This window comes from Bolinopsis microptera, chromosome 3, assembly GCF_026151205.1.
Source record: "Bolinopsis microptera isolate Bmic1 chromosome 3, MBARI_Bmic_1.0, whole genome shotgun sequence".
Lineage (NCBI taxonomy): Eukaryota > Metazoa > Ctenophora > Tentaculata > Lobata > Bolinopsidae > Bolinopsis > Bolinopsis microptera.
The window spans coordinates 16,171,618-16,199,097 of record NC_087074.1 but is presented as its reverse complement, the minus strand read 5'-3'; the positions used below and the strand labels follow the sequence as shown (position 1 = coordinate 16,199,097).

General features: G+C 38.1%; 1 protein-coding gene and 1 long non-coding RNA gene across 2 annotated transcripts in view; both read left to right on the top strand.

Annotated features, from left to right (window-relative positions):
* The window catches only part of LOC134813051 (cystatin-B-like), a 73,567-nt gene that overhangs the window by 3,382 nt on the left and 42,705 nt on the right, over positions 1-27,480 (top strand). The window lies entirely within an intron of this gene.
* Positions 25,577-27,389, top strand: LOC134813494 (uncharacterized). The gene is made up of 4 exons (XR_010160027.1): positions 25,577-25,624; positions 26,032-26,090; positions 26,711-26,788; positions 26,971-27,389. It is a non-coding gene; the product is annotated as an uncharacterized LOC134813494 (long non-coding RNA).

Here is a 27,480-nt window from a genome sequence, read left to right as displayed (position 1 = left end):
TAAGGTCACGATGATTCTACCAAAGCATCGAACAACATCAACATGTCTTCTTGAATCACCTTCATTCCTGGACGCACTACTGGTTCAAGAAACGTTATCCACGACGGATACCGCTACTGCCTGGATAAGAAGCGCGACGACAGGACCTACTGGCGATGCACTGAGAAGATCTGCTCCGGACGTCTCAGTCTGATGAACGACACTACTGTGACCAGTACGAAGACCCATTCCCACCCTCCTACTCCTGTGCAGCTCTTCACCAAGAGATGATGCTTCTTCCACCACAAGCAAGCACTTTGGAGGAAGATGCAGCAACATGACCTAGTCCCGGAATACAACGCAGAGAACTCAGCAGTACGGAAGTACTTTCAGATGATCGGTGGCCGGTGCCATTGCCTTCGTGGACCTTGGAGACGTACTGGATACCTGGACGCAGCTGAAAGCAACCCTTCCCCCGGAGATGGATTCCTTTGCTGACTAAATTTTTATTGAATGTGTAAAGTGTTTTGTCGCACTTTAGTTCGTGTCGCACTACAGTCCAGGTAGCGTACTCTACTGCGACAGTGTCGATCTTGGAGGTTTCGCACTAGGGTACATGTCGCACTAGAGTTCGTGTCGCACTACAGTACGTGAACCCTATTAATCGTTCTTTTAGATTTACTTTTTATCAAAAATATCCTACATAAATCGATTGGAAATTCAACTCTAAACTCACATCGTGAGAATATAAACCTTTGATGAGTAGATGGTTTTAAGTTTAAATCATGAGATGATAATTTGGACGTACCATAAGTATGGAGGTCAACAATAACAGACTTTGTATCTGATGTTGGATGGTTCGCAGATGACACGGTGCAAGTATATTCTTTATCAGTATTTACAGCTGATGCTGCAATACTCAAGGTTCCTATCTGCTGACTGTTGGATGAATCAAACTGGCCGGCCAAAGAGACAAAATCACCGTCAGTTTCATCATATCCGGACCAAGCGATCTTCATCTGCGCGGAAATTCCTTTAACCGTGCAAGATATTGTCGAGGCTGTCAGGAGAAGAACTTTTTTATGGCCTGCCATCATTTCTGAAATTATTTTATGCATGTATTATAATTATATAATTATAGTTATACGGAGTATTAAAAATGGGTAGAAAGTAGATGGGTATAGCGACCCGTTCACGTGCAAACTTGCCTTATATCTAGAAATTGACGAAGGTCGTCTTTCGACAGATCTCTATTGAGTATTGATCCACGATTGAAAGTACAGATTATGCCTTGAAATATCTATAATACTTGTTTTTATCAACTAAACTTTGAATATTTGTTAAAACTCATTAAAATATTTTCAACTTACCAAGATCGACGCCTAAAACGACAACTTCTACCAACTGCACTCTATATTCATGGTTACTGTTCATTACGATCTGTTTTCCCATGGCTGCTAGGTCATCAAAACGATATGAAGCTTTTCCGTTAACATATTTGACTGTACCAATCAGGGTCGTTTCTATGTTTACGGTTAGTTTGCTTATCCTATCCGGGAATCTATCTAGGCGGTTCCATATCCAAATCGCGTCGATGTAATATACTTTCGTAAATGTTAATTTCCACCAAGCGCCTTTGGTCCCCGTAAGACTTATTGAATTACTGAAGCGAATTTGAACTATAGACTGTGCAGGCGAATTATATTTTGGGTATAACGTTTTAGTTTGAAGCATTTTAGTCATTATCTGCTTGTAATTATAAATTGAAACGGATGAAATCTAAAAAACGTTGGTTACCTTGACGACATTTTCCAATTAGCGTCTTTATTTCCATCTATTGCCTTGGGTGCTTTTCCAAATTTTTTTCCATCGTTGGTAAGATGGTCATCTTTCTGAGTGGCTGCTCCCTTTCTTGCTATGTTCGGGTAATCTGAGGAGATGGTTTATTATTACTCTGTTTTTCAAGCATTAGAATTGCTGTAGCACTTTAAATAAAATAGGACTAATGCTTCTCGCCACCACTGTGGTAACCTGGGGACCCTAGCTTTGTTTTAAAAGAGAGGCCTGACCATGAGGGTCCTACCACGAGCAGAATCACAGTTCTACCACAGTTCTGCCACAGTTCTGCCACAGTTCTGCCATTTGCAGCTTGTACGACCACTATTCTAATCCACATTGATTAACTTCAAGATGTTCGGCGTAATAAGATCACAAGATAATATCATAGAGCACCTCGCAGATAATAACAAAGCGAGCCCACAAAACTGACTACTAGAGCACCTCACAGATAATAACAAAGCGGGCCCACAAAACTGACAACTAGAGCACCTCACAGATAATAACAAAGCGGGCCCACAAAACTGACTACTAGAGCACCTCACAGATAATAACAAAGCGAGCCCACAAAACTGACTACTAGAGCACCTCACAGATAATAACAAAGCGGGCCCACAAAACTGACTACTAGAGCACCTCACAGATAATAACAAAGCGAGCCCACAAAACTGACTACTAGAGCACCTCACAGATAATAACAAAGCGGGCCCACAAAACTGACTACTAGAGCACCTCACAGATAATAACAAAGCGAGCCCACAAAACTAACTACTACAAATACCTTTACCAGCCCCCGGGATTTAAGTCGAAAAGTTTTCATAGCCAAATAAATTTCTAAATATCACATCCCATGAATCCTATAGCTCTATAGTAACCGGTGTGTGAATGTCTCAATTTGCTAAAAAATGACCCTTGCCGTAGGAACAATTGATAACGGATCACGCTATATTGATATTACTTCGCGACGCTTTGCCTAAATTGCCTGGCGTCAGACAAATATAATATCGAAAAAATTTAGACAATAGAACGCGTATCATCTGTCAATAAAAAATAGCTGTCCCCTAATCAGCTTATCCCCTGGGCCCTGTCCTTCATCTTAGGAGTAGGTACAAGTGTTCCCTTTATTCACCTTGTATATCAGCGTTGTATTGCAAGGTTGGAGCCAAGATGATGAGAAGAAGAAACGAAACTATTTCAATTTGTCTCATTTCGCTTTATATTCGAGTTCAACCCATCAAGACTGTATACGATCCAGAGTCGCCGCGTAACAAAGTTGATGAAAACAAAATAATAAAGAGAGTTTGTTAATGTCTGTCATGGTTTCTTATCTTGGGGTTAACCACTTCGCCCACATCCTGCATCAGCAGCCTAATGCCAAATATTCCAAAGATGCACACTAATGTTATTGATACGATTCGAACCCTCAGCTCAGCATATTGGCTTTTTGCTAAAGACGTCAATCTTTCGTATCCGATAAACGGGCAACCGGCAGTTCATTTTCCTTACATAAATTATAAAGGGTTGCTGTGCTAAATATTCGATGTTCAACTTATTCTCGGAATACCTTTCTCATGTCACAATTTATCACTGCATGCTGACTAATCTGACAAATGATTGTACCGCGTGGCAAATATTAAGGAAAGTTTGTTTGCCATGCAGCTTAATATCTTTAGCTTTGGGGAGAGACATAAATCTTTCGTATTCGTATAAACTGGACAAAATCATTATTCTTGCTCTTGGGCAGACCATTTACTTTAGATAAAAAGTTGCTAAATATTGGACAGAGTCTTAAAATACAGGGTGGCCCATAAGTGACTACCCACACGCAACCTCTTAATAACTCACGTAATTTGTACCTTTCCCGCCGCTGACTAATCTGACAAATGATTTATAATCGTGACCAGTAATGGGTATTTTTATGAACCATTGTTACTGTTAGTTTTACCATCGAGGAACACCTTGGAGCAAGACTTAGGCCCTGCCTTAGTTTAAAACTGTTGGTATTAAGTATTATCCTAATGTCCTTATTCCGAATCGAGACGATTAGACTATTACTTACACAGATTAGAGAAACTAGACACAAAAAGCTGTTAAAAAGTTTGGTAGAATCTTGAAAGCAGGATTGAGGATTGATTCATGATATGAATAATGTTGCGCAACATCTGTTAAAGGTGTGTTTTATGTTCAAAATCAAAGGTATAGTGATAAATATTACCACTGAAGATGCTGACTGTCAAGCAATTGATTTTATAGAATAAATGATAAAAGGATTTTGTAGTTACACAGTTTCACGAAATCAATTTTGTTTTTTCTTTCGGCTCTTATTCTTTCATTTCCACAGTGCTTCTAACAGAATACTTACGTGATCAGTGTCACTGGAAACTTGGACGAAGGAAATACATTCTAGACAGTTACAAATGTTACGTGTTCTGTTTGAATAGTAAAACTGTAAAATTGTTACCACGCTGTTAATTTGTTAGTGACGCTATTTTCTATGCTTCAGTTCTGTGACACAATCATCCGTCAGCAATGCCTTTGTTACAGCTGCACATTACAAATATAAGAAATAACCCAAACCGCAGTGAATAGTGATTGATTGATATAAGGACAAATCACAGTGCTGGCAAGCATGCCCGTGGCTCTTATACATGATATACTATTATACCCCCTTTACTGTTTTTTCAGGCATTAAGGCTCATTGGAAGTCGTTCAGCAGGTTAATTTCTTGTTCAAAACATTCTTATTCAATGTCAAGGATGTATTTTATGACAGGAATAAGAAATAGTTATGTGGAGATTTTTAAGAATTTTGCATAAAATACTCGCCAGCACTGTTAAATACGAAATTCGGTAAAAAACTAAAATCGCCATATTCAGGTGCCTTAAAAATCATGTTAAAATTGAGTTAGAGCTTTAGAGATCAGAAATTTGACAGAGCGTCTATACGTTGACCAAATCGACTGCAAAAAAAGTTTCAGGTGTATCGGGAAGTGGGTTTTACAGCTACCATTCAAAATAAAACTAAGTATGATAAGATGAAAAAGTTCTGTGAAAAGCACAAGAAAAATGCAAAACACAGGTATTGCAAAAGGTATTTTAATGAGTACAGCGATAACTCTCGCAAGCAGTGGCAAATGATCATCAGTGTTCTCAATAGAACCAAAAAAGAATACTGGAATAAGTAAACTGAGTACGCTCTACATGCTCAGGTAAAGCTGATCACCACTGAAGTTGTTCATAATGTTCAGTTTTGACGTTTTTCAGGTTAAGCTTACTATTGAAGTTGTTCATAATGTTCAGTTTTGACGTTTTCAGGTTAAGCTTAATACTATTGAAGTTGTTCATAATGTTCAGTTTTGACGTTTTTCAGGTAAAGCTAACTACTAAAGTTGTTCATAATGTTCAGTTTTGACGTTTTTCAGAGACGAGGTTTATAGAACTTTTGAACAATTGGGATGGGAGATTCAGATGTTTAATACTTTCGATTTAATTGATATTTTTATGGGTTGCTGTACTTTGCTTGAGTAAATTAAAAGTTTTTTTATGAACCTAATCGGAAAAAAAAATGATTAGACATTGTATTGAAGATGAAAATTTAGATAATATTACAGGAATGAAATTTAAACAGAACTCAGCACAATGATATGATATCAAAATTTTTGTTGAATCAATTTCAAAAAAAAATAACCATTCGTTATTGCCTTAACCTTTTTTATAAAATACTTTTCAAATTTTACAGATTACATTGCATCAATGAAGTAATAAAATTGGGTTTTCCCAAATTATAATTTATCCGTGAAGACCGGCGTACTTTAATAGTTCTCACTGACATTATAACTTGAATTTGAGGAACTGCTACTTAATACTTCAACGTCTCCATTTCTTTCTATCCAGATTTTCAGGGAGGTAGCATAAACTGTCACTTCTAACTCCCCAGCACACGTTCCTGCATTCCTTTCCCCTTATTCCCCCTGGAGCATACGTTCTCTACATTTCTTACCCCCTTTTCCTCCTGGACACATCACTTGTCGTTTTTCCACAGCGCCTTCTTTCTTATGTTTATTCTTCACTTCTGTTCTACACTTCTTCTTTCCTCCTCGTTTTCCTCCGCATATCTGCCGCATGTCACAAACTAGTTTACTACCAAGACAGGAAAATTGTCGCTCTTCAACCTGCTCTCGAGCCTGGTCGACATCTTCTACCTCTCCGGTCAACTGCATTTCTTCCTCAAATAACTCCTCGACACTGAAATGTTATTTATCGTAACACAGCGTATGTAATAACATTCGATTACACTTTACAACTGCAATCACAAACAAAGTTTTTTTAAAGTTTTCGACGATAGGAATAACATGAAATTCTGTAAAATAAAACCGGATGATTAATAATACCTTGCACCCTGAAGAGAGGATAGTGCTAGGAGGATCAGACCCAGAATCACAGTTATCTGCATATCTAAAATACTGTCATGTTATCAATTAACAAAGAATTTAACATTCTGTTTCGGTTTGGTAGGTATCAATTAACAAAGAATTTAACATTCTGTTTCGGTTTGGTAGGTATCAATTAACAAAGAATTTAACATTCTATTTCGGTTTGGTAGGTATCAATTAACAAAGAATTCAACATTCTGTTTCGGTTTGGTAGGTGGATAGTGTTGATCCTCAGATTTTTTTCAGATTAAAAGCTCGGCGGTTTACTCCTATATTACCGGGGGACTGCTAAGGTAGTCTTGCTGGCACAGCATACTGGTAACTGATAGGGTACAGAATTTATGGCGCTAAATGTGCTTTTATATCGCGAGAGCAATCTCATAGAATACTTATCTGGATATAAAAGAGCTGGTGTTAGCCGCAGATCTCGTTATAAGTTAAGTATGGCGTTGAGATATCAAATTTATGATTCGCAGAGGATTTAATAAGATTTTAGAGCATAAAATGAGATATTGATCTCGAAAAGTATAGATTAAAATTAAAAACAGGATTAAACTGATTGCAAGAGAACTTCAACCTATTTTTAATACGCACACTACACGGTAGCTCATTGTTATCTTATCTTGATTAGCTATGATTGATTCAAAGCCCCTCGTAATATTGTTTACATCCCAATCAGTTAAAAATAAAAATAAAAACCCCGATGGACACTCCTGAAAAATCACTTTCTCATGACGAAACAAATTTTTTAAAGCCACGGTTCCATAATAAAATATCTGTAAGTAGGATTGAAGCATATTGATTATTTATCGCTGGTAGTTTAAGTTTAGTACCTGATTTTACACCATAGTAACCAGTTTAGTAACCATGGTAACCAGTACCGGCTCTCTGAGATGCAATTTAGGACAGGTGTAGTTGTAGTCTGACAAGATCAACTTTACGGCTCATAGTAATAGTATAGAACTTATCAAAAGAGGAAATTGAAATACATGTGGAACAGCACTAGAAGGTCACGTGGTGCCTGCTTTAGTCGTGTAGAAATGAAGCAAACTCAATGAACTGTGAGACCAGAGCGACTAATCGAGCCCAAAGACCGTTAAGTAACAGCCTTCAAAAAGTTACCTGAGCAATTATAGGAATTATTTATCGCTATTTTGATTAGGAAACTTAATAAACCATGATTGTTTCAGTTTAGAGGTATTTGTTCCGTGTTTATTGTATTATCTGTTGTACTTAAGCCTGATGAGAGACTGTTTATTAGTGGACAATCATTATGTCCTACCAAAGTGAACAGTGATAGTAATCTGTAACTACCAAAGTGTACAGTGATAGTAATCTGTGACTACCAAAGTGAACAGTGATAGTAATATGTCCTACCAAAGTGAACAGTGATAGCAATCTGTAACTACCAAAGTGAACAGTGATAGTAATATGTCCTACCAAAGTGAACAGTGATAGTAATCTGTAACTACCAAAGTGAACAGTGATAGTAATATGTCCTACCAAAGTGAACAGTGATAGTAATCTGTAACTACCAAAGTGAACAGTGATAGTAATATGTCCTACCAAAGTGAACAGTGATAGTAATCTGTAACTACCAAAGTGAACAGTGATAGTAATATGTCCTACCAAAGTGAACAGTGATAGTAATCTGTAACTACCAAAGTGAACAGTAATCTGTAACTACCAAAGTGAACAGTGATAGTAATCTGTAACTACCAAAGTGAACAGTGATAGTAATCTGTAACTACCAAAGTGAGCAGTGATAGTAATCTGTAACTACCAAAGTGAACAGTGATAGTAATCTGTAACTACCAAAGTGAACAGTGATAGTAATCTGTAACTACCAAAGTGAACAGTAATCTGTGACTACCAAAGTGAACAGTGATAGTAAGTGATAGTAACAATGAATGCATCCTGTTTGCCTATCAAGACATCAGCTGTGCAAATAGTGAGGTGCAAAAGAAGAGTACGCTCCTTGCGGGGGTGCTGACAAAAGTAAAAGACATTTCGTATGTCAGGGTAGGTGAGGGTGGTTTTTACTGCACAATAGCGTTAGTCTCCTCGGGAGTACCCACTTAGAGGTTAATCTGTTCACGCTTTACCAGACTCTCAATCCTTAGCACAACAAAGCTGGAGGTCCCCAGGTTATGTTTTAGTCAGTGTGCCGTAAACTTCACTATCTTCATATTCATATAATTACATTGTCTTTACCTCCCTGGACTGCATCACCATGAGAAGTACGCGTCCATAATCACAGAGATTAAACTATCAAAGAGGCAAAGACTAGTGGCCCACCTCGTAAACTACCACTTCGTGTTTTCAGGTTGGACAGCAGGTCGCTGTGGGATTAGCTGAGGCGTGGTATTTAACCAATTAACTAATTAACTAATTAATCGACTAATGATTACTCGACAGTTTAATACTAGAAATAACTCATATATATATATATTATATACTTATAATTGAAGAGTATAAAACATTAGATAATAATGCGATATGTAACATGTGTAGGAAGGCTACTTGAAAACATATTACAAATTCCGGGATATACAGTAGATGGTCTTTTTTTGAGTGTACATCGGGGGCTCCCCATCGGCAATGATATAATTAGTTGTATTTCATATATTTAGTAGTATTTCAGGTATGTCAATTTGACCAAAACCCATAATTGAATAGAGTGGACCGCTACCAATATCTCTCTTTCCCAAACAAAAGTAAATGATATTAATTTCAATGACCGTCTGCCAATGCAAAATGATACCGAGAATGAAATCGGTCGCTCGCTTTTCCCATTCATTCACGGCTTATATACGAATTGTAATAAGTAATATATAAATAAACTGAGGAATTAGTTAAGAACTAAATATCAATGAATGAGCAATTCACTATTAAGTTGTACGACGGGTTGATGATGTTGTATTTCGTCAAATAAACTTGGTGGCTAGCCTCGTAGACGATTTCTTGTTTTGCTTCTGTTTGTAATTGTTTAAATTCGTCAGTCGAAGTATTAAACCTGATTAAAAAATAAGTTCGAAACTTGAAAGGATGCACATCGAAAATATAAAACCATGTAACTTCTCAGACCGCATGCTACATTTAATATGTAAACTGTAAAGTGCTATTCCTAATTTTTCATTTTGATCGAGTAATGATTCCACTCTTCTTGCAAATCTTGCGTTTACTTGACAATTCACGTTTTCCAAATGTGCAGTCTCTATTTGACCATTTGGGGGACGTATAGTTTTCTAAGTGCAGTTTCTGGAACTGTAACCTACACTGTAAGGTCGGCGAATCATGAAGGATGCAATCCTGATCACTATCTGGATTCTGGAAACTGTAGTTGGTAAGCAGATCCTTTTAGTATTTTATAAAGTTATAGAGGAGATTCAGATAGTGCCAACGAAAAATATGTCTTAAAACCATGATAGATCGAAAGCTTGCGCAGTTTATATTTACTGCTTGTAGAGTATATTGTATATTTGGAGCTGAAAATGCATTTAAACGCGAACGAGTCTTTCAGTCTTAACATTTCATGAACGGACATGATTTTTATTTTGGTCGAACATGATTAGCTGGACTTTGAGTGGACATAACGTGGGCACTGAGTCCTCCAGCATCCACGTAATGTTTTCCGCGATTCGATAAGGAAAGTAATTTCTTTAACTACAAGTACAATCGGTTCTTATTTCATATTTTGTATATCATATATAGGCCAGTTTCGTCAGACCAATGAATCTGAATGGATTATTCATTGCCTCATATGCAATTTATATAATATTTGATCGACCTTTTAAACCTAATTTTCACACACTCAAACTTTTGTTCAGCGCATATACATTATACACTGTATATATACAGTATAATATACATTATACACGTCACGTTGTTATACACTTCACGTGGCACCTCGTTCTCAGGCATTATAGCAGAAGAAGAAGGAGCTCCATGCTCTTATTACGATATTTGAGGCAGGTGGCGACCCCGAGGTTCTTCTTCTTCATAAAGATGCACTGAACTACACCACTTTCGAACTTTCCTGGAAACACAACTTCCGTGATTACAAAACTGTAATACGCAAAATCATTGACGTTACATGGGCAAACAACAAGTTTATTATGTTCTGTAAGAACATTGGCGTTTCAGAAGCGTGTAGCAACTTCACTGTCTCCTTCAACAAGATCTCCAAATTGGCAGTAAGGCTGGCAAACTGTTGGCAAACCGAGCCACAAAGGCGGAGGAAGAAACGGGTGAAAAGAACCGAAGACTTCCTTCGAAAGCTTTCTGATTCGTTTGGTCAAATGCTTTTTTCTCAGACTTTTCTTGTACCTATTTGAATTTGGCAACGACATAACACTGCTATGATGAATAGCCATAATCCATACGTCCGTGAATTTAAATCAGCTGTAACAACGATCAGGACCTCTGATATATCCAATCTCAAGGTGAAGATTAATATAAATTACACATTAACTTTATACCTTCTAATTTTCATATTTTACCACATCTTATAACCTATGCTTAAAATCAACTCGAATTCCAACTTAATTAAACTTTGTTTAATTCCGTTTAATTCCCAGGTTATTATACGAGCAAACCGAGCTCCTGCAAACGAGCATCGAGGGAGATACAACGCTCCTTCTCGCAACAATAAAGGTGTTGCAGTTGTCTTTGACGACGATCCTGCAGGACGTAGAGATATTATATTAACGCAAACTAATGGTGCACTAAAGAGGATCCATGAATTCCATCCTTCGTACGACGCACTACATTATCCTCTGTTGTACCCAGCAGGAGAAGACGGCTACCATATTGCAGCTCCGCACTCGAATATGAAGCACTACTCATTCAAACTCATGGTCCGTAAGGGCACTGCTAGGTTCTTAAAATCAGACGGCTCTGTGCACCTGACATGCTTTGCTCTTAATACTCTCCACGCATCAAAAATGCTTTTTCAGCAGTATATTGTTGACATGGCAGCCAAGGTTATTACAGAGCGACTCCTGTGGTACAAGACACACCAAAAGGAAATAAGGGCTGAATGCTACAGCACTTTGTTGGACCATCTTGCCTCCGGGGAGAGCTCTTCCGGGATCGGAAGATCGGTACGTCTTCCTGCAACATTTGTTGGAAGTCCTCGCTATATGTTCAATCGGCAACAGGATTCCATGGCAATCCTTAGAAGGTTTATATAATATCTTAACCTGATCATTTTGATTCATAAAGTGGATATAAATACACATTTATGCACATTATTCATATTAAGATATTAGACCTAAATATATTTTTGTTTCAGGCACGGAAAGCCAACATTTTTCATAACAATGACAACAAACCCGACATGGTCTGAGATAGTTGGTAACTTATATCCAGGACAACAAGCAGCTGATCGTCCCGACATCATTTCAAGGGTATTTTGTCTGAAACAAAAAATACTGGTCGAGATGATAATGCAACAAAAGACATATTTGGTAGAAGTTCCGGTAATACCTGGAATGATGAATTCCAGAAGCGGATTCTTCCCCACAGCCATAACCTCTTTTGGATTGACAATTTTATTATCACCCCTGAAAACATCGATTTGGTCATTTCAGCAGAAATTCCAGATCCACTGACAGACCCAATCCTATACGAAATAGTCACACAGCATATGATTCATGGACCATGTTCACATCACAACCCTACGGCGCCATGTATGGAAAATGTAGTTTGCTCAAAAGGTTTTCCTAAGGAATATCAGGCTAGCACAGTGGTTGGAGAGGGTAGTTATCCTCAATACAAAAGAAGATCTCCGATGCAAGGTGGAAGATCTATAGAAAAGTTCTGCTACAGGGACGGCCTAAGAACAGTTGTTATAGTAGACAACAGCTGGATTGTCCCTTATTCTCCGTTTCTCTCACGACAGATGAACTGTCACATTAACGTTGAAATTTGCAGTTCAGTCAACTCAATCAAATATCTATACAATATTTTAAACTTGACGAAATTTCCCCGGCAACGGGGACATAGAAGAAAAAACACCGAAAATCGACCTCAAAATGACCCTCTGGTGAAGCCAAACCCAGCTCGCAAATGGAGTTGAAACCTCGCCATTTTTAGCAGGGTTGTAGAAAAAGAATAGGAATAGGCTATAGCATTCTTAGAATTTTGATTTAGGCTTTAGATTTTTTATAATTAACGTCGGAAGTGAGGTTAAATAATCGTTAGAATAATGGCGTTATTTTAGCAAAGGTTTACTGCGCTGTTGCGTAGCAACGATAAAAATGCACGTGCGCGAGCAAGAACATCTTAACTACGCGCGTTGTTATGCTGTATGCTACGTCATAACTTCAAAACTAGCTCACATTTACGCTCACGCTATGACTTATATTCATAACTTTGGTTGTGATTGGTATTTTTTGATGCGGTAAAAAGTATCGTTTTGGGAATCCGAATACTAACAACGCTGTCGCCATTGTTAAATAAATTCCATTATGTCTACTGTATAACAGAGCTGTATGATGAAGAGAAATTAAAACATAACTGATTTTTAAAATTTCCTCGAACAAAGCTTTCGACTAGCGGGTTTCTAATATTCTAAAATATACGTATAAAGGAACTGACAGGGCTGCATATAATCTACAAAGTCCGGGTTTGGATGAAATATCCGAATATGAGAATCATAGGTATGTTTACTGTTCTTCGTTGAGTAATTTTCATTTAATTGATCTGGATCTTACACCATTATATGTAAAATTGCTATGATCTTTATAATTTCTAATTTTTAGGTATTTGGGGGCTAATGAAGCCACTATGGTCATACTTGGTATGGAACGAAACGGTCACCGGCCAACAGTCGTTACATTAGACATACACCTCGAGGGGGAACACCAATTCATATTCAATCCAGAGACTACTACATCCCAGTCCATGGAGAACAGTAACCCACCCCCTTCGAAACTTGTGGCATTCTTTAATCTCTGCTCAGAGGACTTATTTGCTTCTACTTTAAAATATCACGAAGTCCCCGAGTTTTACACCTGGGGAAAAGGAGAGTGGAAGCGTCGTCAGATTGGTGGAAAGAAGATGTATCAGACCGACGATTCTGTAGTAGTCCACTCAAATACTATTGGTAGACTCTACTCGATGTCACCAAAAATTGGTGATCTTTACTACCTCAGACTGTTGTTGGTTCATCAGCCAGGCCCAACGTCATTCGCTCACCTCAAGACAGTTGACGCCTATTATTGTTCTCCGCAATATTAACCATCCAATTATGGTTAATGGAACACGGGCCATTGTGTCACGTCTCCATAGAAACACAATTGAAGCCTTCAACAAAAATGGAACTATAATATTGATTCCACGAATAACCCTGGTACCAACAGACGCTTCTAACGGCATTATATTTCGTAGAAAACAATTTCCGGTTCGGCCATGTTACAGCATGACCATAAATCGTGCTCAGGGACAAGACATCACTATAGTTGGACTGGACCTTAGGTCCGAATGTTTTAATCATGGACAGCTTTGCGTCGCTCTGTCAAGAACACACGATCCTAAGGATATCTTGGTGCTGTCAAGTCGGGGCAATATTGCAAAGAATCCCGTGTTTCAAAAAAGACAACGAAGATTTTATCAAGATTTATCTTAATGAACCTGATTTTAGCGGGAAGGGTAAAAGAAGGAGTAAGCGGAAGTGATTTTATTTATTATTTATGATTTTATTTCATTATGTCAGAGATTTTATTTTATTATGTCATTCTGTTCTTTATCTTTTATCTTTTATCTTTTATCTTTTATCTTTTATCTTTTATCTTTTATCTTTTATCTCTTATCTTTTATCTTCTGTCATTGTATATTTCGTGTAATGATTATATTTTGATTGCGTTTCATTTTTTTATGTGATTTGATTTATTTATTTACAATTTACATTTATATTTTGTTCGTAACCCTATTTACAGAACTTGCATCATACTATCATACATGAGTTTATCCCCAACTCTCCACCTAAATCTATACCCGTCATTGCGAGCAAACATAGTCGGGCAGATTCATTAAATTTCCCCATCAACTATGACCCGGGACCGTACCGGCATGTCAATAAACCTGCATCTACTGAGACTCAAATTCCAAACCCAGAAGTAACCGATGCCACTATCAAAACGATCCCAATGCCATGTGCAACAACACATGTTCCTGAGATTCCTGTAAGTGAAACAGAAACCTCTGATCCACTCATATCAGAGAACGATGTTGGATTGGGTTGGACACTGATTGAAAAGCGCAGAAAAGAGAAAACCCCAACTAATAACAAACGAAAATGTTTAATAGTGCATGACCATTTTTTCGAAGACTTTGCGAGTTCAAAGTTCACATCAGCTTTCTACATTGATCGACATAAAGTAAAGTCCATCAGTAGTATCCTCAGTCGAGGTGGGCTAATCTCTAAGGCGCGTAATCTAAAATCAGATCTTATTTATATTCACGCTGGACTGGAAGATTTGTATAAAAACTTTGTCTCGTACTTAAGAAGGCGAGGAAACTTTGCAGACAGAATATACTGCTCTTGTAACGAACGTCTTGGAGGATTCGTTACAAGACTAACCAACTCCCAAAATAGAGACCTCTCTATTAACGAGAACGGAAAGAGGTTACTATGGTTGAGGCTCAAAGATTGCTTTTATAGATGCCTTGACCTACCGAACCCTAGCTCACTCTCAAAGGAACGGACTCTAAATGAATAAAACACACAGATTGCCTCCTGTCGCACAAAAGGTCACTATGCTCGAAAACCTCCCAATTTTATCATGGAACATCCACGACTCGGTTATGAGCCAAGAAGGGCCAAAAATGGAAGACAGTGACTTTGTCAACATCCTGACACAAAGCAGCGTTTTTTGCCTGCAAGAAACCAAACAGGAGTTTTTTCTCCCCAACTATGAGTGCTTCAACAGCACAAGAAAAGGCTCTCGATCGGGTGGAATTTGCATTGGGGTACATCGCTCAATTTCAAAACAAGTAAAGCTAGTCAAAACAAATTGCCCTGACTTCCAAGCTATTACTTTCTATCCCAATGATATGGAAAACAAGTTCACCATCATCAATGTCTACGACTCACCAGAGCAGTCGTCGTACAAGTCAAAACGCAAAGCTGGAGATGGCTCCCCTTACATGACAACATTAGAGCACCTCCTTGACTTTAAAGCTCAGAATCCCGATCTTGGCAAGATCTTGCTGGTGGGTGACCTAAATGCCCGTACTGGAAACACAAACTTCGACTTTGAAGATGACGACCCTAACTCTGAACCAGATGAAATCCCCTCCAGCCATCCAAAGACTAGCGGGAGAGTAAGCAAGGACCAAGTACTTAACTCTAGGGGTAACCTACTATTAGATTTCCTCGCTTGTAATCGACTATCGCTGCTAAATGGTAATACACTGGGAGACATCTTTGGGGAATATACCTCTGTCAACTACAATGGTGCCAGCGTAGTTGACTATATGGCAGTCACACCTGAATTGTTTGAATCAGTGCTGTCATTCCAAGTGCAGAATCTTAACAAATTTTCTGACCACAAGCCGTGCATCTGCAAAATAAAGCACAAACACAACTTGGTTGATGCAGAGGATCTACTAGAAACACTAGAAGACGCACCTAAAAAATACAAATGGGATAATGAGGACGAGAAACTTCAATTTCAGTTTCATGCGATCCAGAATTCGCCAGAATTTGTTCAGAAAATAAACCGAATCGCGGAAACCCAATGCACAGACAGAGAACAAGTTTTGTGTCTTAATGAAGAACTCGTATCTATCTTCCAAGACATTGCCGATGTTATTCTTCCGACAAAGGGTCCGAAGAACAAGCCAGATAGGAAAATAGTGAGCGGAAAAAGAAAAAGGAGACAAAGGATGAAGCCCAAAGCTCCGTGGTTTGATGTAAGTTGTATAAACGGCAAGCGGGAGTTGAACAAACTGTCCAAAAGTTACGGCAAAAATCCTACGAATAAAAATCTCAGAGACTCTTACTATGAAAGTCGACGATCATATCGGAAACTCATAAAACTTAAAAAGTCTGCATTCATAGAGGACCTATGTAGTGACATCGATCGAGGCAAAAATATTAACTGGTCCCGTTTCAAGAGGCTTAAAGATATGAAGACAAATGGAAGCAAATTGGACGTCTTTGACATGCTTAACTTCAGCAAATTCTTCAAAGAGCTGTATAGTAAACCATCGATCAGCCCAAAGAAAATAAAAGAACTACAAGACGAAATGGACAGAGATGCCACCCAGCAAACACTCACAGAAATCCTTGACCAAGACATAAGCTCCGAAGAACTGTTGGCTTGTACTCGAGTGCTCAAGAAAGGGAAAGCAGTGTCGGAGGATTTAATCCCAAATGAATTTCTCAAACTCTCTGGAAAACATATGCAGTGCGCTATACTGCATCTCTTTAACCTATGTCTATCACACAGAGTTTATCCCTGGGGAACATCTGTTGTGACGCCTCTGCACAAAAAAGGCAACATCTACGATCCCAATAACTATAGGGCAATTGCAGTAGCCAGCAACGTGGGAAAACTGTTTGCAAGTATTCTCCTCCAGAGACTTATAAAATTCCGTGCTGAGACAAACCCTGACACCCCCAATCAACTGGGGTTTTGCAAAAACGCGCAAACAGCAGATCATATATTGACACTGTCGACTTGCATAGAAAAATATGTAAAAGCTAACAAAGGCAGATTGTTCTCCTGTTTTGTTGACTACGCCAAAGCGTTTGATACAGTCTGCCGGGAGGCACTCTTGTACAAACTCTGGAAACTAGGCATCAAAGGAAGATTCTTTGGTTGCATGGAGTTCATGTACACAAACTCCAAAGCAAAAATCAAGCTCTTGAACAAGCTCTCTGAAAAGATCGATGTTCTTTGCGGGACTGAACAAGGACACCCCATGTCTCCAGAACTCTTCAAATGCTTCATACACCAACTATCAGAAGACCTTAATTCTATGGAAAATGTCGAAGTACCGTTACTGAAAAGTACTAGAGTAACCCACCTCCTCTGGGCCGATGACCTGATTCTGCTGGCTCTTGATCAAGAGAGTCTTCAAAGAATGTTAGAAGTTTTACATACCTACTGTCAAGAGTGGGGGTTATCGGTTAACATATCAAAAACAGCAATTATGGTGTTTAACCGGGCAGGAAGGGTGCTCAAGGACAGTACTAATTTTGTCTACGGGGAAATGACCTTGCCATCAGTGCGTGAGTACACATATCTTGGAATTACGTTCACACTCACGGGATCTTTAAAACTTGCCCAGATAAAGCTTAGACAAAAAGGGCTTCGGAGCTACTTCTCTCTCAAGAGTATGCTTGACCTTCGATACCTCCGGAAGACAACTGTGTTTAAGCTTTTCGACACTCTGATTGTTCCTGTTCTATCCTACGGGTGTCAGATCTGGCTTCCCATGACAAATTTCATGTCTATCTTTGCTTCGGGGAGTTATCCGGCTACTCAGGATACAGCAAAAGACCCCCTGGAGAAAGTTCACCTATCATTTATGAAATGGACTATGAATGTCAACAAATCGACTTCAAACACCGCTGTGTGGGGTGACACTGGAAGATACCCGCTTGCCATCGAGCTTACGTCCCAAGTCTATAGCTACCTCGGGAGGTTGGAGGGACTTGACAAAGAGGGATGCTCTTCTTTAGTAAGGCACGCTTACGCCGAGCAGAGGGATCTGAATCTGTTATGGTTCTCCCGGCTGGAATCCACCAAGAACACAGTGAAACAACTGACAGGAGGAAGTGATATCTCAAACCCGCTCGAAATCAGCGAGGCTATGAAAACCCTTTTCGTTCAACAATGGAACAAAGAGCGAAAACTCAACAGAAAACTAGGATTCTACAACCTCATCAAGGCAAGCTTCGGTTGCGAAACATACCTGTCGATCAACCTACGGCCACAGCAGACTAGGAGACTTGCGCAACTCAGAACAAGCTCGCATCAATACAACATCGAAACTGGAAGACATGGCATGCATCGACATAAACTTTCGAATAGGGCATGCAAACACTGTTCCACTACAGATGCGGAGTCACTCGATCTTCTTCTAGAGCTTCCTTTCCCTGATCCAATCATCGAAGATGAACTTCATGTATTGCGTACTTGCCCTCTCTATGAAGATCTCCGCCACTGTTTGTCCCAACAAAGTAAAACATTACTCTTCTCTGACATTGGACAGATCTTCGCACACCCTTCAACCATCGGAGACCTAGGAAGGTTCCTTACCAAAGCTCATGAACGAAGATTCCCTAAAGCGTCCTCCAAACAAATTCCTAACATTAACAATATTGCCAAATTATAATCTATGACTCGGAACACTTTCAGAAAAGTTCAGTTAAATTATTAAGTATTTTGAATCTCACTCTTAAGACTTACAGGGTTCATTGTATATATTATATATTTTATGACTTTTGGGTAAATTTAATTTTTTATATCTGGTCAGACATTACCATTGTAATTTGACTTTTGAATCGTTTAATCCGTTTAATCCGTTTAATACATCCATATCTCTCTCTATGATCAGAAAGGTCCGTCACATTTCATTTAATCCAACCGGTACAGTGACTTCTTCCTATCTATTTATTTTTATACCAATCAATTGTTATATAATATTTTTATATAACGATAATAATAATAATTCTAACGTTTTTCCAACCTATATCCATTTATTCACATTTGTAACTCAGGTTAAATCTACACTCAACGTCCCAAGTGTTGAGTCATTTGATAGATTATGTCATTTTACCAATTTTATCAATTATTTATCAATTATTTATCACAATTCTTTCATACGTAAAAACTTCAATTTGAACAGATCTATCAAATGAGACGATGAGGGACCTGACATTTACCGAAATGATTCAAATGTGTAATTCATATATTTTCAGTGAAGCAGGGTTCGGGAACTAAAGCATATTTGTTGGATTGTTTGACCATTGACTAGCGATGACCGATAAATTCGAACGATAAATTCGCTCCCTTATAGTGTCCTTTTATAAAATTTTCGACTACAGCGGATTTCAACGCGCGGTGTTATGCTGTATGCTACGTCAGAATTTCACAACTAGCTCACAATCACATTTACCCTCATGACGCTATATACCTATATATATTTATAACTTTGGTTGTGATTGAAATTTTTTGATGCGGTAAAAAGTATCGTTTTGGGGCTATATGATGAAGAGAAATTAAAACATAACTGATGCTTAAAATTTCCTCGAACAAAGCTTTCGACTAGCGGCGGGTTTCTAGTATTATTATATTGTTCAGACACTGAAATATGTATATATTTATATCCAATGTTACTTATACTAAAGTTAAGTAACTAATTTGTATCTAACTGTGACCACAGCATAGTGTCATGACCGAGAGAAATGGTTTGACTTGGATGCTAGAAGAATAGCCGCCGATTGTCAGCTATATCTCAAGAAGATACGTTTTTTAAATAATTTTTTATCAAAATACTCATTGAATAAGCACAATTAATATCTTAAATTGGCTGCCGTTTAAATTTCCATGATTTTGTGTCCGCGAACAAAGGATCCTTGAGAGAACCTTTTCTCCGACAGAATTTGCAATTCTTTAAATATCCTCTACATTAAACGATCAGATTTAACTAAGATATAGATACGGTATGTGTCATCTAGTGAAATCAAAGAATCTGTCGGCAGCTGACAACTTTATGAATATATAAGGCGTCCAATCTTCCTGTGAAATCGAACTTTAAAGAATGATTAAATTTAATCTAATAAAAGCTGTCGAATGTTGGACTCTGATTAACTTTCATTCCAGTTGTCAATAGCACAAAAATGAAGCCCAGTCTGACAGCTATCGACCTATCAGATGGGATAAAAACGTACCACTACCACTACCAGGTACCTGCGTGCGACTGATATAAGATATTTAATAGACATGATTATTGCTAGAGTCGGCTAATATTGGCTTATGTTACCTAGTAAAAGTATGAAGCTAATATTGGCTTATGTTACCTAGTAAAAGTATTCTTTCTAAATCTAGTCCATTGTCAGATGGAACTTAAATTTGCGACTGATATAAGATATTTAATAGACATGATTATCGCTAGAGTCGACTTTTGTTACCTAGTAAAAGTATGAAGCTAAAATTGGCTTATGTTACCTAGTAAAAGTATGCTTTCTAAATCTAGTCCATTGTCAGATGGAACTTAAATTTGCGACTGATATAAGATATTTAATAGACATGATTATCGCTAGAGTCGACTTTTGTTACCTAGTAAAAGTATGAAGCTAATATTGGCTTATGTTACCTAGTAAAAGTATGCTTTCTAAATCTAGTCCATTGTCAGATAGAACTTAAATTTTCGACTGATATAAGATATTTAATAGACATGATTATCGCTAGAGTCGACTTTTGTTACCTAGTAAAAGTATGAAGCTAAAATTGGCTTATGTTACCTAGTAAAAGTATGCTTTCTAAATCTAGTCCATTGTCAGAATGTCAGATGGAACTTAAATTTGTACTTTTAGGAAATGAGTAAAAATAGGTTGAAAATTGAAACGGCCACTTGCTTTAACGAGTGAGCTCAGAGAAATTCAAATCCAAGTTATATTCCATGAAAGATATCCGCCAAAAAAATCTGCGATGGCAATAAATCAAATCTCATCGCTAAAGATCACTTTCCCAGACATTCGATACGCCTGCTTCTTGTTTGTTAAAATCGCAAGTTCTCAGAACCGTATGAATATACCTTACAAGACATTTTCATAACGTACGAAATGCGACGGTTTTCCCGAAATTTCGCCATATTTTCGGACCGCCAAAATTTCGGTCGTCGTAATAGAATCCGTCGCATTATTTTTAGCTTATTCCAATAATTGTGGCTTCATCGATTCATTTTGTTCTTGAAAAGTTAGTGATATGATGGTGGGACAAATAAACACAATATTCCATGATGGATTTAATGTCAAGTAATACGTTTTAAATTTACAATAAATTACATTTATGTGCTAACATAAACGTCTTATAAGCGACTAAGTCAAGATAAACAATTTAATATCAAACTCAATAAGTGAAACTGAAAGAGTCGAGCCGGACTCCTTAGAGGAAGATGAAGAAATCGATTTATAAGTTTCATTTTGTTTCAACATGATTTTACCGATTTTTAGAAAATTTTGAATTTCCTTTGTGTCAGAAAACAAAATGATGAAAAATACCCTTATTTTCTGTGACGTCCGAAATGTGACGGTTTTTGTTCAATTTCGCCAAATTTTCGGACCGCCAAAATTTCGGTCGTCGCAAATTGGTCCGCCACAAAAATGTCTTGTAAGGTAAGCGAAGACATAATTTGTCTGAAAATGGTCGTAGGCGTAGCGTATACAGTGGTGTATGATTGGACGGGACTTTTAACGTGTAGCTATTTTATCCCGTCGAAACGTTATGGCGACCCAGGATCGTTGAGATTTGCCGTCGAAAAAATGTCTAAATGGTTAAAATATGGCTTTGCTGAGATTACCTTACCTGAGGACCCAGGCTATTATAATCATATTTATGTTCGGCAAAATGACAGGCTGAGCGCCGCCCAGCAAAGATTACTATTTACTATTAACACTGTGATTATAGTTATTTAGAATATATATTCGCATTTATCCACACTATATTTACATTACACGTACAACGTGATATCGTTATCAGTGCAGTGTGTACAACACCAACTACACCGATCAATAGCCAATCTGCGAAACATTTTAATTATTATTATCACTTCGAGATGGCCAGGCCTACTCTCGTGCTGTCTATATGTGATGATTAACTCTGAAAAACTAGGGACAACTGGGGAATGATCCCAGAACCTCGAGATTTCGCGTCTCTTGCTCTACCAATCGAGGTTCTGGGATCATTCCCCAGTTGTCCCTAGTTTTTCAGAGTTAATCATCACATATAGACAGCACGAGAGTAGGCCTGGCCATCTCGAAGTGATAATAATAATTAAAATGTTTCGCAGATTGGCTATTGATCGGTGTAGTTGGTGTTGTACACACTGCACTGATAACGATATCACGTTGTACGTGTAATGTAAATATAGTGTGGATAAATGCGAATATATATTCTAAATAACTGATAAATGATATTCCACACAAAGCATGAAATTGTGCTGTATATGAGTGGTGATTTCGCTCTGAGAATCAGGGTCAGTAGCTCAATTGGTAGAGCAAGAGACGCGAAATCTCGAGGTTCTGGGATCATTCCCCAGTTGTCCCTAGTTTTTCAGAGTTAATCATCACATATAGACAGCACGAGAGTAGGCCTGGCCATCTCGAAGTGACTGTGATTATAATAGAGTAAATTAATCAAATTTATTATTTACATAATTTCCCCCAATCATCTGAAAGAATTCAATTAGTAGAGTCCATGCAGTGAATAGTGATATTGCATTTTATCAATATTTTCGGTAATAAGGGAATTCTTGAACACGAAAAATACTATAACTATCATATATTTCGTAAGGCAATACAAATAAGTATCGATGTTAATGCTATAAATAAGTATTTAGTTTAATTGCCATGAGTTTCCTCAACGGCAACCCCCAGACTTCCTTCATGCTGCACTAGACTCCGTCACGCCTCAAAATATTTGCAAGATTCTCGATAGTATATTGCAAAATTTCTGTCTCCAACAATTTGATGATCTTATAACAACTTAAGCATTGAAATTTCGTATGAAAGTACTTCCTCGCAATATTAAGTTTTGTTAATCATAATGAGGAATTAGTCGCGACAGCAGCAGCTCTTCAAGAAGAATAATGGTTAAATACTTTGTAGACGTTTAATCTTAAATGCTCTCGCTGGTGCTTCCTCAAATGATGTAGCTTTGAACCGTACCTACAATTCTTTCATAGCCAAGCTGCCACACCAAACGATTCAGTCTTTTAAAAGATTTGAAATGGAACCATGAATATCACATGGTGTGTGCATCAATGACTCTATTTTTAAAATAATAATGACCTCATGCACTACTACTGACGGTCATGAATTCATTGTTCAACTATAATGAATAAAGTTTTACGTCACACTATCAATATCATGTAGTGACCTCAATTTCTAGATCTATGACCGGTTCTTGATTATTTTACCGCCGAGAAACCATACCGTTTCTTTCAGCAAATTAGCTGGTATTAGAATATCAATCGTAGCAACATCTCAGTCAAGTCGGAGGGCATTTAATAAACCATCTTCCTCATACTTAAGTGCTTTAAACGTTTAGCTGTCACAAATGCTATAAGATTGCGATCTCGGTGGCACCCCGCTGCGTGTCCTATTACGAGATATCAGCGATTAATCCAGTAATCGTGCTTCTGATTGGCTCAATCTGACAGTTCGTTAAAAAGCTTAAATGCTCTTGCTGTTGCCTTGTCAAATTGCCGACACGAAGCCTGCCATTGGCGCAGCACGGATCACGCGTGCCTGCTCTTGCTGGTGAGCGTGGGGAGTTGTCGTATGGGATGCGACGTCGCGTACACTATATAAACTGTGAACCCTACCAGTCACAATCTACAACGCACCAGTAGCCCCCTAGTGAGCCACTGGTTCTTGAGACGACGCTCTCTCCCCCGAGAGGCCTCTCTCTCGTACCAGGACCCCACTGTGCTACGGTATCAGCCGTGCTAGTCTGCATGGTGGCATCCGGGCGTTAAGGTTAGGTTTCATCGATGTCGGTAACCGTAAGGTCGTTTTGTGGCTAACAGCTTCAATATAAATTGTGCTTAACCGAAAACAGTACGCTCTCATTTTATACGTACACCCAAGCCCCCCCCCCCCCCCCCCCCCCCCCCCCCCCCGATGTTAGGATACATCTTTAGTTAGTTTTTTATGTTTTAGCAAGAGAGCAATCATATTTTTCACATTCACTACTGATGCAAGTAACAACATATCATCTATTAATCATTCTAGATCAATCATATTATAAAACGAGGTCATGTATGTAGAAAATTTCATCTGTAGAGTAAATTTTCACAACCTGTAATTCATCCAATTCCAAATACATCGAAACTAGTTGTTCTGAATAAGCCAGGGAATACATTTTTGATCTCTTTCCCAGCGACTAGGACTACTTTTCCCATCATCTTCCGAAAACTTAATAAATTCATCTTTACTTCACGTATCCCTATAATTATATACACCAATTTTAAAGCTCCTTTATTCGAGAAATTGCGCAAAGGATCAGAATTGTCCTATCCACAGATGCATGCTGCTCAGTGCTCAATCCATTTCATCAGTTCCACTCCAAACAATGTGGCCGATCCCAGAAGTTTTAAAAATTTGCGGTTTCTCTTATTAACTCTTGAATACTGATTTTTGTCATTATTCGGTGTCCCGTCTCAAAGAAATTTTTGTCATTGACTTCTCGATCGTCGGCAGATTAATATTGCACAAAATAATATAACAAAAAAGCTGGCAACGCTCCATACCACGAACATTGCACTCGTCAATATCAAGTAATCGGCTTTTGTCTGGATATTAATTCACAGCTCCCACTTAGTCTTACCATTCAACACAATGTTGTATAACCAATATTCTGATTATTGCACTATACCTGATCAACCCTGGCATAAAGGATGGTTTGTGGTGGGACATGAATGAAACTCGAAAAATACTCAAAGCACCGCAGCTGATGATAATAGCCTGCAGGCTCTAACAGGAGTCCAATCTAATTTCTATTGCGGTCGAGGCACCCTGCTTATATTTCAGTAATCCCGACTCTTCCTTCACACTTCAGCTTAGAGCAATAAAATACACGTATAAATGCGGTTTCAAGGAAAGTGTGGTTTCAAGGCCCAATTTCGTCGTCCGACCTTGGGCTTGACTACTTGTAACTGATCCACTTCAGTCCTGTTCTGAACCGTGCAGTGAACGTAATATATTTTCAAAATTGATAGAAAATATCAAAGTTCCGCACCCGCGCCGTTTATTAATTTTGCAGCATCACCATTGGGAATGGAGGTTATGGAATTTGGAATGGGAGGCTATCAAATTAATTTTGAATCCTACAAAATTTTAGCGTTAATAAGGATCTTTACTGATTGTGGAAAAGCAAAGACAAAAATATAAAAAGATTTGTTGTATCTATTATATTATATTGTTTTGCAAATAAAACTATAATTATAAATATTACTAAAATTTTCATTCTAATCGTCTTTATTCGGTCCAATAATATAAAAATCCTTACTAGTAACACAGATACTATTACGGATTTACATTTGTTGTTTATTGTGTAAATCCCTTTCTAAACCTTGCTATTTTCTCAGGATGAAACTCACAGCAGGAATATTCCTAGTCCTCGCGTGCTTGTCGTGAGTGTTTTTATTATAATTCAACCACAATATACAATATAGGATGTAGAAATTGGTTGTCATGCGTGTGGCAGAAAGTAAAATAATAGTCAATCTCTGATATGACAACTTAATTACTAGTACTAGTTATTATATTCATAATATACCCTGCCCCCTATGGCTAGCTACTAAATGCTCGCTCTAGCTTTAAAAGCTCGAAGAACTTCGGGCACGTCAATTTGTCAATGTCATAATAAAACTTTCACGAAGCTATGAAACTTTTACAACTGTTTAATTTTCTCTTGATACTGCCAACATAAATATTAAATAAGCTGTGGATCAGTCCTACAGAGTGTTTTGATGCACCAGCAGTTTAATGTTTTTCTATATTATCAGTATCCCAGAAACATTAACAATTTCAATTTCAGGGTAGTTATGTTACCGGGTGAAAGTGCATCGCTCGGCAGCTTAGAAGCTCTAAATTCAGGTACTACCTTCTTAACTACTAAAAGTAAAACTTATTGACTTAAATTAAAATAATATGTATCAATTATAACGTATAACTAGTATTAGTAACTATACAATTGTTGATGTTCTTTGTGAATCGTACCTACACTGGTCTTAGGTATAAGCATTAATATAATACAATGACGCTGCCATATAGCTTGGTATTACAACGCTTGGTATTTCACAACGCTAGCTTGGTATTATAACGCGACGCTAGCTTGGTATTTCACAACGCTAGCTTGGTATTATAACGCGACGCTAGCTTGGTATTTCACAACGCTAGCTTGGTATTATAACGCGACGCTAGCTTGGTATTTCACAACGCTAGCTTGGTATTATAACGCGACGCTAGCTTGGTATTTCACAACTAAAACCACTTGCCGGTGTGGTAGGGGGTGGTTAAGACTAGGTTATAGCGTTATCAGTCAAACAGAAGTAATACTTCAAGTATGCGAGAGCACATCATTTTGCCAGCTTGAGCCGATTAGATCGCTTATTGGCGGTAAAGGGAGGTATTATTTCGACAAATAGCCAACATTGTGGCTGGTTACTTAATACTTGACCAAATAATATCTTAACTAATTAAAAATCTTCCTGCAGAATCGAATGCGATGCTCTACGGTGCTGATCATGAGATCCAGGAATCATCTCTGATTAACAGAAAGGAGGAGGCCGAAGGTATTTAGAATTTATATCTTGTTGGATGTGTTCTCACTTTCACTTATATGAAAAAAAGATGTTGAGCTGAGATCAGACTAATTTTTATTCAGACTAGATTACCGACATCTCGGTTACGTTTTTGAAGCAAATCTTTGTTTCTCATTAACTCAATGTAACTACCAAATATTTCCTTACTGCAGGTGCGTTATACGGTTAAATTCTCACTCCACTCCCGATGCCACACAGTCACATGAAGCCTCGCCATGGACCACAACCTAGACCACCAAACTACCCCTTCATCAGCTGGGGGTCCTGAACTCCAAGTTTAACACTTGTGGGATACCTCGGGTCTTTATCCTCATACCGCTGTATCAATAACAATGTATTTTTTGTTAAACAACCAACGTCCGAATCTGTCTGAGATTCAATCTCTTCGGGTCGGCTTTTTCACGTTTTTGAGTTTTGGAAGATGTTTGGTGATCACATGACCAGTTGACTGTGCTGGAATCGGTCTGGGTTCGTCCCAACCTGGGTTGTTAGAAGTATCCATTTTTTGATCAACTTGGATCAATAGTGTCGTTATCTAATTTTATCGATTTTTAATTTTGCAAACCCTGAATTGTTTGTTTTTATTATCTACCCCACCGTACAAGAATTGCAGCTTGAGAAAGTAAAACATTTGATTTTATCAATAAAAGTAAAATCATTCC